The 16,693-nt window shown below is 39.6% G+C and overlaps 1 pseudogene across 1 annotated transcript; it reads right to left on the bottom strand.

Moving 5' to 3' along the window:
- Window positions 1-1,028: 1,028 nt before the first annotated feature.
- On the bottom strand, window positions 1,029-5,047 carry LOC143722386 (E3 ubiquitin/ISG15 ligase TRIM25-like; annotated as a pseudogene). The gene is made up of 6 exons (XR_013196875.1): window positions 4,938-5,047; window positions 4,267-4,736; window positions 2,907-3,002; window positions 2,583-2,816; window positions 2,130-2,289; window positions 1,029-1,605 (listed from the first exon to the last, which is right to left on the bottom strand). The product of XR_013196875.1 is annotated as an E3 ubiquitin/ISG15 ligase TRIM25-like (transcript).
- Between the last annotated feature and the right edge of the window lie 11,646 nt (window positions 5,048-16,693).

The following is a 16,693-nucleotide window of genomic DNA, read 5'->3' on the forward strand; positions in this document are numbered from 1 at the left end:
GTACGCATACACTGGTATGTTTATAAACGCTTGTCCATGATCGGGTGTCGACGTCGTACAAGGGATTTGTTATGAATGGTCCTGGAGGCAAGTGGTAGTGATAAGCCAAATGCAACTTTAATTAACAAAAACAAGATCAAACATAAAACAAAGGCATGAAACAGAAACAAGAACAACAGCATGAAACATTAAATACTAGACAAAGACACAGGGCAAACATGAGGGCTTAAATACAAAGACTAATTACAAGACAAGGAACACCTGTCCACAATGATCAGACTATTACCAAATGAAAAGACACATGGCAGGATCACATGACAATCAGGGAATCACATGACAGACAAGTCAAGGAACAAGACACAAAACCCACACTGTGACATAGCCCCCACTCTATGGGCGGCTCCTGATGCCCAACAAAACCAAACAGCAATAGTTCAGGAGGGTGGTGAAGTGGAGGCGGTCTTGGGGAGGCCCGGGCAGGGGAACGGGACCAGGACATTGCAATGGCGGGCCTGGGCCGTGGTGCATGGGTAGACCTGGGCCGTGGAGTGTGGGCGGACCTGGGCTGTGGAGCGTGGGTGGCGCGACGACAGTTCAGGGGGCCAAGGCGGACCAGACAGTTCAGGCGACCATGACGGAGACAACCCTTCAGGCAGCCATGGCGGCGCGCTTTCCATGGTCCCATCAAGGGACCAACTGCCCCTACCCCCCCCACAAATTTTTCTTGGGGGCAGCTATGGGGTTATGGGCTGGAACAGACACCGGCTTAGGAACAGACACCGGCTCAGGAACAGACACCAGGGTGGCCATCTTGGGATGTGAAACTGGCATGGAGGCGGCCATCTTGGGAGAGGGCTGACGGGCTGTAGCCGACTTGTGTGCTGCCGACAAACACAAAACAGCTGTGATCAGCGCTGCATCCTCCAGGGCTGACTCAGGCGCGGCGGCCATCCTGTCCAAAGGTAGCGGCACAACAGACGTGACGCGAACAGTCTCTGGCTGGGCAGACGTGATGTGAACAAGCTCAGGCTCGGCAGGCCTGACCTGATGAAGCTCAGGCTCGGCAGGAAGAGACTCAGACTTGGCAGGCATCTTAGTAAGAGACTCCGACTTGGCAGGCATGACGTGAAGAGACTCAGACTTGGCAGGCATGACGTGAAGAGACTCAGACTTGGCAGGCATGACGTGAAGAGACTCAGACTTGGGAGGCATGACGTGAAGAGAATCAGGCTTGGCAGGCATGATGTGAAGTGACTCAGGCATGGCAGGCATGACGTGAAAAGGTTCAGGCTTGGCGGGTACTGTGGGGTTGAGGGGCTCCTCGTCCGCAAAACCCACAGTAAATGGAGAACCGCTCAAAAGAAGGGCATAGTCAATTAATTGAGCCAGAGTGTAGTGAGGGGTATTGCCAGGCATGCTGTAATAAATACGACCATCCAGTCCATGGCGAAACATGTCCTTCAAGACATCGTCACCAAAGCCCATCCCCTGATAAAGCCCACAAAACTCCTCCACGTAATCCTCAATAGGACGGCTACCTTGGCTGAGACGGAACAGACAGATTGCTGGGTCCATGTTGGGTCTAGTATTCTGTTATGAATGGTCCTGGAGGCAAGTAGTAATGAGAAACCATTAATTAACAAAAACTAGATCAAATCTAAAACAAACGCATGAAACAGAAACAAGAACAACAACATGAAACATTCAATACTAGACAAAGACACAGGGCAAACATGAGGGCTTAAATACAAAGACTAATTACAAGACAGGGAACACCTGTGAACAATGATCAGATGATTAACAAATGACAAGACACATGGGAGGATCATATGACAATCAGGGAATCACATGACAGACAAGAACAAGGAATAAGACACAAAACCCACACCGTGACAGGATTTTTGTGGCCGTTCTGTATGTTGATTTGATGAGTTTGTTCACATTGCACTTGAATTTAAGATGAACTCTGAACTCTGATGTATAAGGTGGGATGCATTTAATTTAATGTATTTAACTTTTTTTGTGCAATTGGACGTTTTAAAAATCACATGAAACTTTCCGAAACTGTTGTACGTTCACATTTCTAATCTTTCTATGCACATCTTTTTAATCGAGGTGCAGGACTTTACCTCTGTCTGAGATCTTCTTGTTCTCCTCTTTGCAGAAATCATCCAGTTTGTCTCTCAGCTGACGGACAGATTCTCTCATGCCATCAAAAGAGTTGAGAGAACTGAAGGGAATGTCGGGTTCGTCTGTAGATTCAGGAGGTGCTGAGAGAGACAGGAAACTCTACAGAAAACAGAAATCAAAACTCATCATCTCCACACTTCAGCCAATAATTTTCACTAAATTAAATTGTTGACTTGACTTCTCTTCAGTGACTCGCCTCAATCCATTTTTGATTTTGATCAATCTAAAATTGATTTCATGACAAGAAATCAGAAGGAAAAATTAGTTAATGTTGTTTGAATTCCTGACATCATCTCAGTCAACAGCTCATTCTGCTCTCATGAAATGTTTCTCAGTCATAGCAGGATCTTGCTCAGGTCCACCATGATCCTGTTCTTCTAGATCTCTGTTACCTGCAGGAACTGGATGTGATCTTGTGTGTGTGAAAGCTGCTCCAGCTCAGCGTCTCTCCTCCTCAGATCATTGATCTCCTGCTCCAGTCGCTCCAGTCGTCCTTCAGCTCCACTCACTTTAGTCTTTTCCTGATCTCTGATCCGCTGTGTGACCTCAGATCGGCTTCTCTCAATGGAACGGATGATCTCAGTGAAGATCTTCTCACTGTCCTCCACTGCTGTCTGTGCAGAGCGCTGTTACACACACATCACTATAGAAACAATGAGTTCAGTGAGTCCAAACTGAGACGTCTCACACTTCATACTTCTCTTCTCCAGACACACCTTATGAGACTTCACAGCCTCTCTCAGATGCTGAAGATCTTTCTGTCTCTGCTGGATTATCTGATGTATCTTTATATGCATCTCCTTTATCTGTTTCTGGGGGACAAACCAATAACAGCAAATGACACATAAAACTAGCTCACAAAAACAGTTAAAGATCTATGGAAAGTTTATACTGAAGGTTCAAACCACAGATCAGTGAAGTTTGATGTTATTGACGTCATCATCTTTGATGATTTGGGCTCTGCGCACATGAGTTGATCAATGATTTGATTTGATTCATGAATCAAAATCGGTCCTTTAAAAAAATAAGTACTTTTAAAAGTAGCATTCCTTTAAAAAAGTGTATGTAAATAAAATACTTTTAAAGAATATACTTTAGTGTGAACTGAACATAATGTTTACAGACACGTAGTTGCATGTTAATTGCAATTAAATTAACATGTATTATAGTTTAAATTTATATTTAAAGCAATTAGCTGAACTTAACAGTGATTTTAAGTACTTCTTCATATGTAATTTCATAATTGCTTCTATTGTTTTTAAAATATAGTCAAAGTGTACTGTCATATGTACAGACAAGCAAAATGATAAACTAAAATCATGAAAAAAAGGAAAAAGAAGATGGTACTGCCTCCATCTGCTGAATGCTTTACCAATGCTCCACTTGCAGTGACACAGTGACACAAGTGGGTTGTGCGGTGTTTGGGACATGAGTGCTCATATTTCGTGCTAGCAATTAGCTTAGTAAAAGTGCAATAACGTAGCTTTGCCCCGGTCAGCCCCCATGTTCTACCGAATAACTGCCAGTTATTACATTGGTGTCACAAAGGGGATTTAGGCCATTTAGAAGATGCCGTTATGGAGCGAAGTAAAGGGCGAATTAGAGCGTGCCATTTAAAGGAACAGGATCATTCTAGAGCGTCAGACGAGCGGGTCGACGCGGAGGAGCAGGGCTCCACACTGGCCTGACGGTGCCAGCGTTCACCAGACAGTGTACCGCTCTCCTAGTCGCAGGCAGAATGAACTTTCGGCCATCACACCACCACTCCAAATCAATGGCCGGCTGGGCCCCCTCACACGATCGCCTGCTAAGCTGCCACGATACATCCAGGTTTACGCACGGAAGGACTAGCCTACCTTCCAGGCCGCAGCGAGGGAAGAGCTGAGAAACTTTTGTACCCCATTGATTTCAATGTATATACCAACATAGATGAGACATTCTTCAAAACATCATCTTTTACAGTACATTCCACAGAAGTAGGCTAAGTCAAATCGGTTTGGAACAACATGAGTAAATAAGTGAGTAAATGGAGACAGCACTTTCATTTCTGCTTGATCAATCCCTCTCAGTTCATACCTGTTTCTCTGTTCTCTGTGCTGCAGTTGATACAGTTTTGTGGTTTTTATGTTCATACTCCTTACACTGCAAACAAATTGATCAGTAGCCTAATACAGAACATTTCTAGCTCTTTATCATGTTTACTCCAGATCATGTCCTGCAGTCGTCCAGTGGCATCATTCACTTTGTGTGGTTTACGAGAGTGAAATTCTTCATGAAATTCCTCAAAATGAGTTTGACAGTAAGATTCCTGACACACCAGACAGGACTTGACGGCTTTGTATTTTCTTCCAGTACAGACGTCACACTCCACATCTCCAGATCCAGCGTAACAGTCAGCAGGAAGTTTAGTCTTCTTCAGTTTCTCCACCAGTTCTGCCAGAATGGTGTTTTTAGCTAAAGCAGGTCTTGGACTGAAGGTCTGTCTGCACTGAGGGCAGCTGTAGACTCTCTTCTCATCCTCCTGATCCCAGCAGTCAGTAATACATGTAATGCATTTGAGTTGTTACAATACCTGAAGGCCACTAGAGGGCACCCCCCTGTTGTTGGTTGTTATTGTTACTGTATGCCGAATAAAAACGTCTGCAAACAAACCAGTCAGATGTCCGGTGTTCCTCGTGGAGTATCCTGAAACACAGATAAAGTAATTAAGGTTATTATAGCATATTGATGCATACATAACAATACAGATCTAACAGTAACTGTGTCCACAAGGAATAGTCACTGGATCCTTTAGGAGATCCAGACACACTGGACACGTGAAATCATCCTGATGCACTGAAATTCTGGCTTCTGCCATTTTACTGCATGAATACAGAGACACACAACAGCTCAAGAATACTCCAGTTCGGTTTCTCTGAACTGAGGAGTTGAAATAGTTACTGTTTTGTGTTTGAGTGATTTGTGTAAAATGTGTGTCTGTAAAGCAGCTTCTTCTTCTTCACACACACACTTTACTGCTGTGTTTAGTGCCCTTCAAGTGGAGTCGAAAATATATCACACATCTTATATCACGATATTCATGAATGCATGTGTAAGTTTCATACAAAAGCAACATTTTAAACAAAAAGCAGAGATATTTTTATTTGTCTAGAATATGTGTTTTATTCTACTACTTGAATAAGCAATGCTTTTATCTCCTGTTTTGATCAGGAGATTCTGTCCTCTTTCAGAAGATGTGTGATAGCGTCCCATACCGTATAGCTAACAGTGAAAACACGGAAAAATCCGTCAATGGCGGGGAAAGAGTTAAAGCAATTATTGCAAGTTGTGATCACAGTGATCAAAATAGAAAATTTGGGAGTTTTGTATGTTGTTTCAGAGTTGGCATCATCTGATGTCCTCACAGTTGGCGTCCTCTTCACAAGTGTTGGGTCATCTGAAATCTTAAGAGGCTGGATCCAAATTGGAGCTGGCCTACTCAGGATGGCATCCCGAGGTGAAACAACAAAGCAAATAAAAAAAGTATCAGTATAGCTGCTGTTTCAAGAAATAGATAATCATGTAGCCTGCTTTTGTTCTGATATAACTGGAGAGTAAGGTAATGAGGTCTATTATGAATGATTGGATAAAGATGCGTCTTTAATCTAGATTTAAACTGGAAGAGTGAGTCTGAGCCACATTTTAAAGGCCCCCACTTTTAAAAACGAAGTTACGCCACAATTCACTATAAAACCTGTTAAGGGCAAGAAATCGTTGCTCAGCGGTGCTCGTGAATTTCCTTGACGAATCACTCACATCTCAGCCACCGCAAAAACAGTTCATTCTATTTTTAAATAACATCTTGCACATATCAAGCAACGTGTGTTTTCATGAGGTATCTAAATTTGACAGTCGATTAATAATTTGCTCTGTTTATCATTCATTTTGAATGTTCGCCTCAGCGAAATGTTCTCTCCAATATTACCTGGCATGAATGTGACTGTGAATCTGTATGTTTCCATTTCCTTCCACAAGAGGTCACCACAATCATGAATAAAAACTCCGCTATTACATGAGCAGGAACATGTGCCACACATTGACCAGAGATTTTAACAAATGTAATTTCACTTGTTTTGTACATTAGCCTAGGCTATATGATGTCCCTCAGATGGTTAAGAATAAATACATGCCATGATCACTTGAGCCTAATCTGCTGCTGACAAAATGTAGACCATTTCTCCATCAGCAGAAACCATGAATAGGCTAGAGTTAAATTATTTTTTATAATCACATAAAATCAAGATCAAGGCGTGCAACTGATTTTATTGGTATTTCTGGAGTACAAAAACACACTTTGTTGGAATTAATAATGATATTGCACATACAGTAGGCAAGGCACATTTATTTCTACAGCACGTTTAAAACAGCCACTTTTTACCAAAGTGCTCCACAATCTAACAAAATTAGACAATAAAATACATAAACAGACAAGAGAATAAAATACAATAAAATAAAATAAAATGCATAAACTGACATGTAAATAGGCCTACACTAGTTAAGACTACATTGATCCAAATGCCAAATAAAAAAGACAAGAAAGATACAGTGTAGGCTAATAAAGACATAATAGTGTAATATATTTATAACTTCATAGAACAGTTTCAGAAAATCACAAGTTCTCTTATTTAATGACAAATCACTCTATCTGTAGCCATCCACCCGGCCATCCAAACAGAATGCCACTGAATTTAAAGCAGAGAAAATAAATGGCAATTAAAGGTCACAGAAAGGTTACTTTGTGGTATTTCAACCATCTGTCCCAGACTTTGGCATGTACCACCTCATTATTCTTTAAAGAGTCTTTGAGGCAGTCTGAAATGCTCTGTAAAGAAGTAAAATGTGTAAACAAGTTAGGAAATGGCAGATGGTTAATAAAATAAATGGTTCATGTCTGTAATCAATGATCAGTGCCAATATTCAGAGCTGAAACAAAAGCAGCCGATCAAAGACTCACTAAGTAGACAACAGAAAGAGGCACATGGGTCATGTCTTTGAAGTACAACAGAATGTGTGTTCTGCTCTTCTCCATGGCAAGATTAGGATCCGTAAGATCTGACAAGCTTTGAATCGTTCATACATAGCGCAGAAAATTTGCTCTGATATTATGTGTTATCTCTCTTTACAGTGTAATGACACACAGGCGTAAAATGTTAACAAAAGTAGCTCTCCTTCAAATCATTTTTCATTCATTCATTCATGAAACTTCAGGGTGAATCTCACAAAGCCTGTCCAGAACGTTTTAAAGTCGGAACGGAAGTTGCGATAGTGTATCCGACTGAAACGGCTTCTGGAATGAGAAAAATGTAGGGTTGGACTTGATTTCTTGCTTTAGAAATTGATTGGATCATAGAAAGGTGGGTGTTGCTAACTAATGGTATGTTTATGTGACAACGATATGCTTAAAACTGAGAAGTTTTTCCTTTGAGTTTTTCGCTACAGACATTGTCAAAATGATCCCCATTCACACGGATCCGAGAAACACCGTATTCTGCTGCCAGGCCAGTAGATGGCGATGAAACACTATAGACTGAACATGTAATACGCATGTGCGCTGCCTCATCCTCTTCAGAGATTCACGTTTTTTTTTGTTGACATGTAGACAGGTTTCAGAAACTTGCACTTTGAAACCAGTTTTCAAAAGTTTGCGGTTTCAGGCACCCAAATTGCCATTGTCGTTTAAACGAGCGGCCAAAACGCATTAAAAGTTTTACGTTTTCAGCTGAAAACGGTGTTGTGTAAACAGCCCCTAAACCAGAGAGCACTGTCAGCTGGTATTATTATTAACAATTATAATTACAACTGCATTACATATAATACAGTTTTTATTATACCAACATTATTTTAATGAAATAAGTTAACATACAATAAATATGTAATATAGTGCACACATTTAGCAAAATACTCCTTTCTATAGCTAGTTTTCTAGCCAACTAACGTGCTATAGGCCTATATAGTCCTTAAATGTCTTTCCTGAGGTAAATGTAACATTATGTGACATTGTTCTCCAGCTGTTTTACTGAAAAAGAAAATACCACGGTTGAAAAACACAGATTGATCGATATTATGTATGAGGGATACATTTCGGTAAGTTGTACGGTCTCTTTCAACATACCCATTGTTCATTCGTGTTTATTTAGGTGAATCTAAATACTACTAGATGATCGGTTCACGTGCCGCTGTAACTGAGGCGCTACAACGACCTGTCACATTTACAAGCGCCAAAACGGTAGGCCTATTTATTGTTTGAATTTCGAAATAAAATTGACAGAACCTGAGAGCTGAGAGTTTGTTTCATATCAAAAGTAACTTGCTCTGTCTTGTCTGTCGGTGTCAGTGTCCTCTTTGCTCCCACTTTCTCACGCAGAGAAAAATCGTGATGAGTGGCGTGAGAGCGTGTGAAAAGTGTCCATTGCGTGCATTGAGAGTTGGAAGCCCTGCCTAAACGGAGGCCGATCTGAATGTCAGTTTGTAGTCAGTTGTGAAGGATATTTAAGGGGTTATGAAGAGAACAGATGGCGCTTCGAGAGTTCGATAGAGGGGAGGTTAACGTTTTTGTTTAAGGTTAGTTGGACATATGAAAAAAAAAAAAAGAAAAAAAAAAAAATGTGCACGGATAAATCATTTACAATAGCCTAAGCACCGCAACATTCTTTTGATTTGGCTGTGATTTTAGTAAATTAACTCTTTACTATTGACAGAATTTTCCGGCACCGGTTACAGTTGGGGACTTTATTACAGTACACTTGGTTACAACTGTAAATTTATGACATTAACTTATGTCCATGTTTTTTATCAGCATTGCACTCACCATGCTATAGTGGGGTAGGTTGTAACGGCACTCTTTGTCTTTGGAAATTATTTACACAATTTCATGATAAATTGTAGATTTAGGCTACTTTGTTTTGAAGTAGGGGAGAGCCGGGACAATTGAAATGCGGGACGGATGAAACATTGAGATTTCCTTGAAAACCACTCACGTCATGTAGGTCAAATTTCGGCAGCATATACAGCACGCAATGTCTACCAGACCTGCGAAAACATTACTTCTTTACGCCGTGCCGTTTTAAAGTTAAAGCCGGGAAGCTGATTTTGACTGCGGTTTGTGAATTCTTTTGTGCGATACTTTTTTTTTACTGACAAGTTGTACATATGTTTTTATGTGCCATTGTAATGATAATACGGAGGGTGTATTAATACTACAACACACCCTTAAAGGGTTAGTTCACCCAAAAATGAAAATTATGTCATTAATGACTCACCCTCATGTTGTTCCAAGCCCGTAAGACCTCCGTTCATCTTCCGAACACAGTTTAAGATATTTTAGATTCAGTCCGAGAGCTTTTTGTCCCTCGATTGAAAATCTATGTATGGTATACTGTCCTTGTCCAGAAAGGCAATAAAGACATCATCAAAGTAGTCCATGTGACCTCAGTGGGTTAGTTCGAATTTTTTGAAGCATCGAAAAAACATTTTGTTCCAAAAATAACAAAAACGACGACTTTATTCAGCATTGTATTCTCTTCCGGTTCTGTTGTCAATCCGCGTTCATGAGTCCGCTGACGTAAGACGAGCTGACGTGTGTCTGGTGCGCCCGAGCTTCGTTTACAGTCTGAGGGAGACGCACGCTGTAAACAAAACAATCTTTGCAAACATGTCTAAGGATTTCGACACAGGGGAAGACTTGCATTTTTTTTTACCAGACATATTTATTTGAACCCGAATACACGGACGCACCAGATAACATGTCAGCAGCGTCTTAAGTCAGCAGCGTCACTGGCCTTGTGAACGCGGATTGATAACAGAACCGGAAGAGAATACAATGCTGAATAAAGTCATCGTTTTTGTTATTTTTGGAATAAAATGTATTTTCGATGCTTCAAAAAATTCTAACTAACCCACTGCGGTAACATGGACTACTTTGATGATGTCTTTATTGCCTTTCTGGACAAGGACAGTATACCATACATAGATTTTCAATGGAGGGACAGAAAACTCTCGGACTGAATCTAAAATATCTTAAACTGTGTTCCAAAGATGAACGGAGGTCTTACGGGCTTGGAACGACATGAGGGTGAGTCATTAATGAACAGGGCAGAACAGGTTTAACTGGCAGGAGGCGCCGTCCCGACAGCAGAACATTACATCTGTGACCATTGTGACATGAATTAAATCTGTTATTTATATATTGTTAGGATATCTTTGTCCTTCAGCATACAATATAACAGTCTATGTATATTTCTTTATTCTAGCCAGCACAACTGCCACGTCTGCACATTTTCCATTTGTGTAAGCTAAAACATCTGGTATTCATTAATGGAGGATGGAATCGCCTCCTCCCCTGAATGTTCGTTCTTTCTATACATTGAGTGTTTGAAGAGCTTCTAGGGTCCCCGGGATATGTTGGAAATCTAACAGGATACTGCCCATATAAAGAAGCTGTTATATAACGTCTATATGATATCTATGATGCAATGTTTGATTTTATTGGTTAGACTTGTATTCTTTTCTTTAAGACTTTCACTATATAAACCCCAGACAAAGGATATTGGGTCGAGCTTCTACTCCAGCCGGCGCCGGTGTATTGTATTACCTATTCATAATAAAAGACCAAGATTTGGGGCACTTTTCGTTTGGACCATTTCATTTCCATTTCCATTATATATTAGATTATAAATAAATTATATATATATAAATATAGTTTATATATTATTTATATATTATATTATATATTGTTTATATATTATTTATATAGTTTATATTTGTTATTTAGCCTATAGTTCACCCTGCACACGGGAGTGAATGACATCAGGCTGCGGCAGACGGAGGTTCTGAAGAAGGACTACAAGAGCCTGATCGAGACGGTACGCAGCACAGCGCCTGAGGCAACGATCATCTTGTCTGGACCGCTTCACACGTACCGACAAGGACAGGAAAGGTTCAGTAGATTATTTGCACTAAATGAATGGTTAATGTCATGGTGTAATGAACAGAAACTGCTCTTTGTAAATAATTGGAATCTGTTCTGGGAGAGACCTAGGCTCTACCGTGCTGATGGCCTGCACCCCAGCAGAATCGGAGCGGCTGTTCTGTCGGACAACATCTCCAAGACGTTACACACCATATGACTAGAAAATCAAAGTCCAAATCACAGTCTTTGCTGTGCCAAATTAATTGATATAAGTAGTGTAGAACATTATATAGAAACTGTGTCTATTCCTCGTTTAGTGAGGCCATATAATAAATCTACTGTAGGATCTAGGAAAAATCTTATTGTAATTAAACCTGAAAATCTAAATATCAGTGAACAAAAACAATTTCTAAAACTAGGTCTTCTAAACATTAGATCGCTCACACCTAAGGCGGTCATTGTAAATGAAATGGTCACAGATAATAGCTTCGATGTACTTTGCCTTACTGAAACCTGGCTTAAACCAAATGACCAAATGAGTCTAGTCCACCAGGATATTGTTATAAGCATGAGCCCCGTCTGATCGGTCATGGCGGCGGTGTTGCAACAATCTATAGAGATATTCTTAATGTTACTCAGAAAACAGGTCACAGGTTTAATTCGTTTGAAGTGCTTGTGCTAAATGTTACGCTCTTAGATGTAAGAAAGAAATCCCTATTATCTCTAGCCTTGGCTACTGTATATAGACCTCCAGGGCCCTATGCTGATTTCCTAAAAGAGTTTGCAGAGTTTCTCTCAGATCTATTGGTCAATACCGATAAAGCAATAATTGTTGGAGATTTTAACATACACGTAGATAACACAAATGATGCGTTAGGGACTGCGTTTACAGATTTATTAAACTCTTTTGGGGTCAAGCAAAACGTCAGTGGTCCCACTCATCGTCTAAATCATACACTAGATTTAATTATATCATATGGAACCAATCCAACTGATATAGATATTATACCGCAAAGTGACGATCTCACTAATCATCACATGGTAACTTGTATAATACGTACTGCTGAAATTTGTCATGTTGCGCAACGTTATCGACCAGGCAGAACAATCCTTCCAACCACTATAGATAGATTCTCAAATAGCTAACCTGATCTATCTCAGCTGCTCAGTGAACCCAAACAAACAGAAGAACTAGAGGAAATGACTAGCAGTTTGAGCACAATTTTTCTAGTACATTAGATATTGTTGCACCAATTAGATAAAAAAAGGTTAGAGAGAAAACTAAAGCACCTTGTTACAACAGTGCTACGCATGTTATCAAGAGAGAAACTCGTAACTTAGAGCGTAAATGGAAACATACTAATTTAGAGGTCTTTAGAATCGCGTGGAAAGACAGTATGTCACGTTATAAAAAGGCTCTAAAAGCAGCCAGGGCTGAGCATCTCCGCAAACTAATAGAAAATAACCAAAATAATCCAAGGTTTTTATTCAACACCGTGGCTAGACTAACAAATAAACAGACATCACCAGAGCAAAATATTCCGTTACAGTATAGTAGTAATGATTTTATGAACTACTTTAATGAGAAAATAGAAAGCATCCGTAACACAATTGTAAATGTACACTCTTTTATGGTGTCTTATGATTCAGCCTCAATTATCGCCCCTCTGGAACAACTACACCGCTTTACAACTATAGGACAGGAAGAGCTAAATAAACTTATCATTGCATCGAAACCAACAACATGTTTATTAGATCCAATACCCACTAAACTACTGAAAGAAGTGTTACCTGTAGTGAAAGAGCCTCTTCTCAATATTATTAACTCGTCTTTATTTTTAGGTCATGTTCCAAGAATATTCAAGCTGGCAGTAATACAACCTCTCATTAAGAAACCGCAATTAGACCCAAATAACTTAGCAAATTACAGACCCATTTCAAATCTTCCATTTATGTCTAAAATACTAGAAAAAATTGTGTCCGCTCAATTGTGCTCTTTCTTGCAAGAAAATGAGATATATGAAAAATTCCAGTCAGGATTCAGACCGCATCATAGCACAGAAACTGCACTAGTTAAAATTACAAATGATTTACTTTTAGCTTCTGACCAAGGCTGTATCTCAATACTAGTTCTACTCGATCTTAGCGCTGCGTTCGACACTATAGATCATAAAATACTCCTGGATCGACTACAAAACTACACTGGTGTTCAGGGACAGGCATTAAGCTGGTTTAGATCGTACTTATCAGACCGTTATCATTTTGTCTGTTTAAATTGGGAAAAATCGAAGATAACGTCAGTAGACTATGGAGTGCCGCAAGGATCAGTGTTAGGCCCTCTGCTATTCTCAATATATATGCTGCCACTTGGTAATATTATAAGAAAACATGGAATTAATTTCCACTGTTATGCTGATGACACTCTATTATACATTTCATCACGACCAGATGAAAACACTAACTTATCAAATTTGACAGAGTGTCTCAAAGATATAAAATGCTGGATGACGCGTAATTTCCTGCTACTAAATTCAGATAAAACGGAGGTATTACTTATTGGTCCAAAAAACTACCCACAAACTCACTTACAAAACAACTTTAATATAGAAGGATGTCCTGTTACTTTATCCACTACAGTAAAAGACCTGGGTGTTATACTAGACCGCAACTTGTAACATATGAAAATCATATTTCATATGTTACAAGAACAGCCTTCTTCCACCTTAGAAACATTACAAAGCTACGTAACATGCTATCTGTTTCTGATGCAGAAAAGTTAGTTCATGCATTCATGACCTCGAGACTAGATTATTGTAATGCTTTATTAGCTGGTTGTCCTGCATCCTCAACAAACAAGCTACAGTTAGTGCAAAATGCAGCTGCTAGAGTTCTTACTAGATCAAGAAAATATGATCATATAACACCAATTTTATCATCTCTACACTGGTTACCTATCAAATTCTGTATCAATTACAAAGTACTATTACTGACCTATAAAGCCCTAAATGGTTTAGCTCCTGTGTATTTAATGGACCTTCTATCGCCCTACAATCCATCGCGTTCTTTAAGATCACTAAATTCGAGGCTTCTGGTCATTCCTAGGATATCTAAGTCCACTAAAGGAGGAAGGGCGTTCTCACATTTAGCTCCAAAACTCTGGAATAGCCTTCCTGATATTGTTCGAGGCTCTGACTCGCTGTCCCAGTTTAAAACTAGATTAAAGACGCATCTCTTTAGCCAAGGATTTACATGATGCTTACCTTTTATACCACTGCTGAATCAGATCAAATGCATTTAATATTATAAAACTTGAAGAGTCTGTAGGTTATTTTTATAGGTTGCATAGTATTTACAGTCATTAAGTTCCTGTGTATATTGCGTGAATGACGGGTGGTTGGGTAGATATTGTGTTTTGCGGTAGGTGGTATGCCATACGGAACCGTTGCCACTGAAACTGCATATTAACGCACCAGTGGGGCTCGACAGCCTTAGTCAAACGGGTCGGCGCGTATGGTTGGGCTGCGGAGAGATTGTGAGATTGTGGTTGGGTCTCAGCAGCAGGAGGGATGTAGAGGTCAGTAAGCAGGGCTGAGTTGAGTGGGGGACGGAGGGGGGTGACTCTGGGACGCAAGAATCACTGTCTTCATGTTTTTTATCATTTACGCCCGTGTTATGGAAATCATTATGAACAGCAGCTACGCTAATTATTTTCCCTTTTTGCTTTTCTGCTGTTATCTCGGGACGCGCGTCCCGAGAAAAACGGCGTTCGTCAGCTCCAGTTTGTATCCAGCCTTTCACGGAGACTTCAGATACCCCAATCACAAAGCCTGTGAAGAGACGACTCAACACCGGCGATATGGACCCTCTATGGTGGACGGCACTGATCCTCAACAACTCGTCTCAACACCGGCGTGATTACTTGGACTTCCAAAAGATGGAAATGGATAAATATTCTAAATGTTCCAATCCAATCTGCCTTGTAATGCTGCCCGAATCATAAATCATGCACTGTTCCTTCGTTGGCCAGACGAGAACTGGCCCTCCGACTGAGTCTGGTTTCTCCCAAGGTTTTTTTCTCCATTCTGTCGCCTGATGGAGTTTTGGTTCCTTGCCACTGTTGCCTTGGCTTTTGGCTTGCTTAGTTGGGGACATTTAATATTCAATAATATTATTGATCTGCCTTACTTAAGGTGGACGTTGACGCAATTTTCTTTTAGAAACAAACTCTGTTATATTATTTTCATGTTATCACTGTGAAGCTGCTTTGATACAATCTGTATTGTAAAAAGCGCTATATAAATAAAGGTGACTTGACTTGACTTGACTATAGGCTACTGTTCATAAATGTTTATCTAGCCTATTCAGTTCATAGATTCATATACTGTTCCATGTTATCTCTTTAATAATCCTCAATTGTTCAATCTTCAATACATTTAATTTATCGTCTTCCGGTTGACCTAATTTTCTTCATAATAACAGGCTATTCAACCAGCAAACACTCAATATGACACAAGGAAGAAATGTTAGAAAATGAATTGTAAACGGATTAGGGTTAGGGTTAGGTTCAAAGTCAATTTTTACTTAAATCATTCTATATTTGTACCGAATAACACATGATACTAAGAGAACACACATGTGAGTTGTTGATCACAAAAATAAAAAAAATCTATCTGTAACCTTATCTTAGAAAACAAGGTTTATCTGAAAAGGGTTTCAATTGTCCCGGCTCTCCCCTAGATAAAATGTGTGACTATTATAATAAAGTTTGAGACTCGTATTGCAAAAGCACTGATTTAAAACTGCTGAAACTATCACAGCACTCCCTGATCTCCCCTAACAAACCTCTTACGCATCTTCTGAAAGAGTAGCCTACAGCATTTCTGAATCCAAAAACAAGAAAAAAAAAGAAAAGAAAGAAGCAGAAACATAAATCAAAACTGCTTAATGTTACTGAATGAAATGTCGCCTCAGGACGAGCTAGGACTGTGAAGCTTTGGGGGTGTTGATGGACTCGATCATCTGTGTTTTGATCATCATTCTGAATACAATTCAGACGTAGTCTTCGACAAAAACACGTTTTTCTCAGCTTTTTTTTTCTCTCAAAATTTTGCTTTTTTTATGAAACTTTCATTCAAGTGTTGATAAAAAAGAATGCAGGAAGCTACAATACAATGTTTTTGTTGTTGTTTAAAGGCAAAGGGTCTGTTCTTTCTTTTGAGATATTGCATGTTCAAAATTCACACTACAAATTTATTCTGGGGGCCTGCAGAAGTTTTGAGAAAATTATCAAAAATGCTTTTGGTGGCTGGGAACTTCAACAAAAAAAAAAAAAACACTTGCGGGAAAGATTTAAACCATTATACAAAATAAATGAATGGATAAAAAAATATAATATTAATATTTCATATTTTTCTAAAGATCATGGAGACAATGAAGCGCTTGTACATTATGTTAGAATTAGAATTACCATTAGGAATATAATGAATTTCAAGATCAAGCATTTTATAGATTTTCGGGGGAAATATGTTCAATAGTTATGAAAATAATGTAATTTAA

The sequence above is a fragment of the Siphateles boraxobius genome, unplaced genomic scaffold, assembly GCF_051911475.1.
Source record: "Siphateles boraxobius isolate OS27281-9 unplaced genomic scaffold, OSU_SipBor_1 66, whole genome shotgun sequence".
NCBI classification, from domain to species: Eukaryota; Metazoa; Chordata; class Actinopteri; order Cypriniformes; family Leuciscidae; genus Siphateles; species Siphateles boraxobius.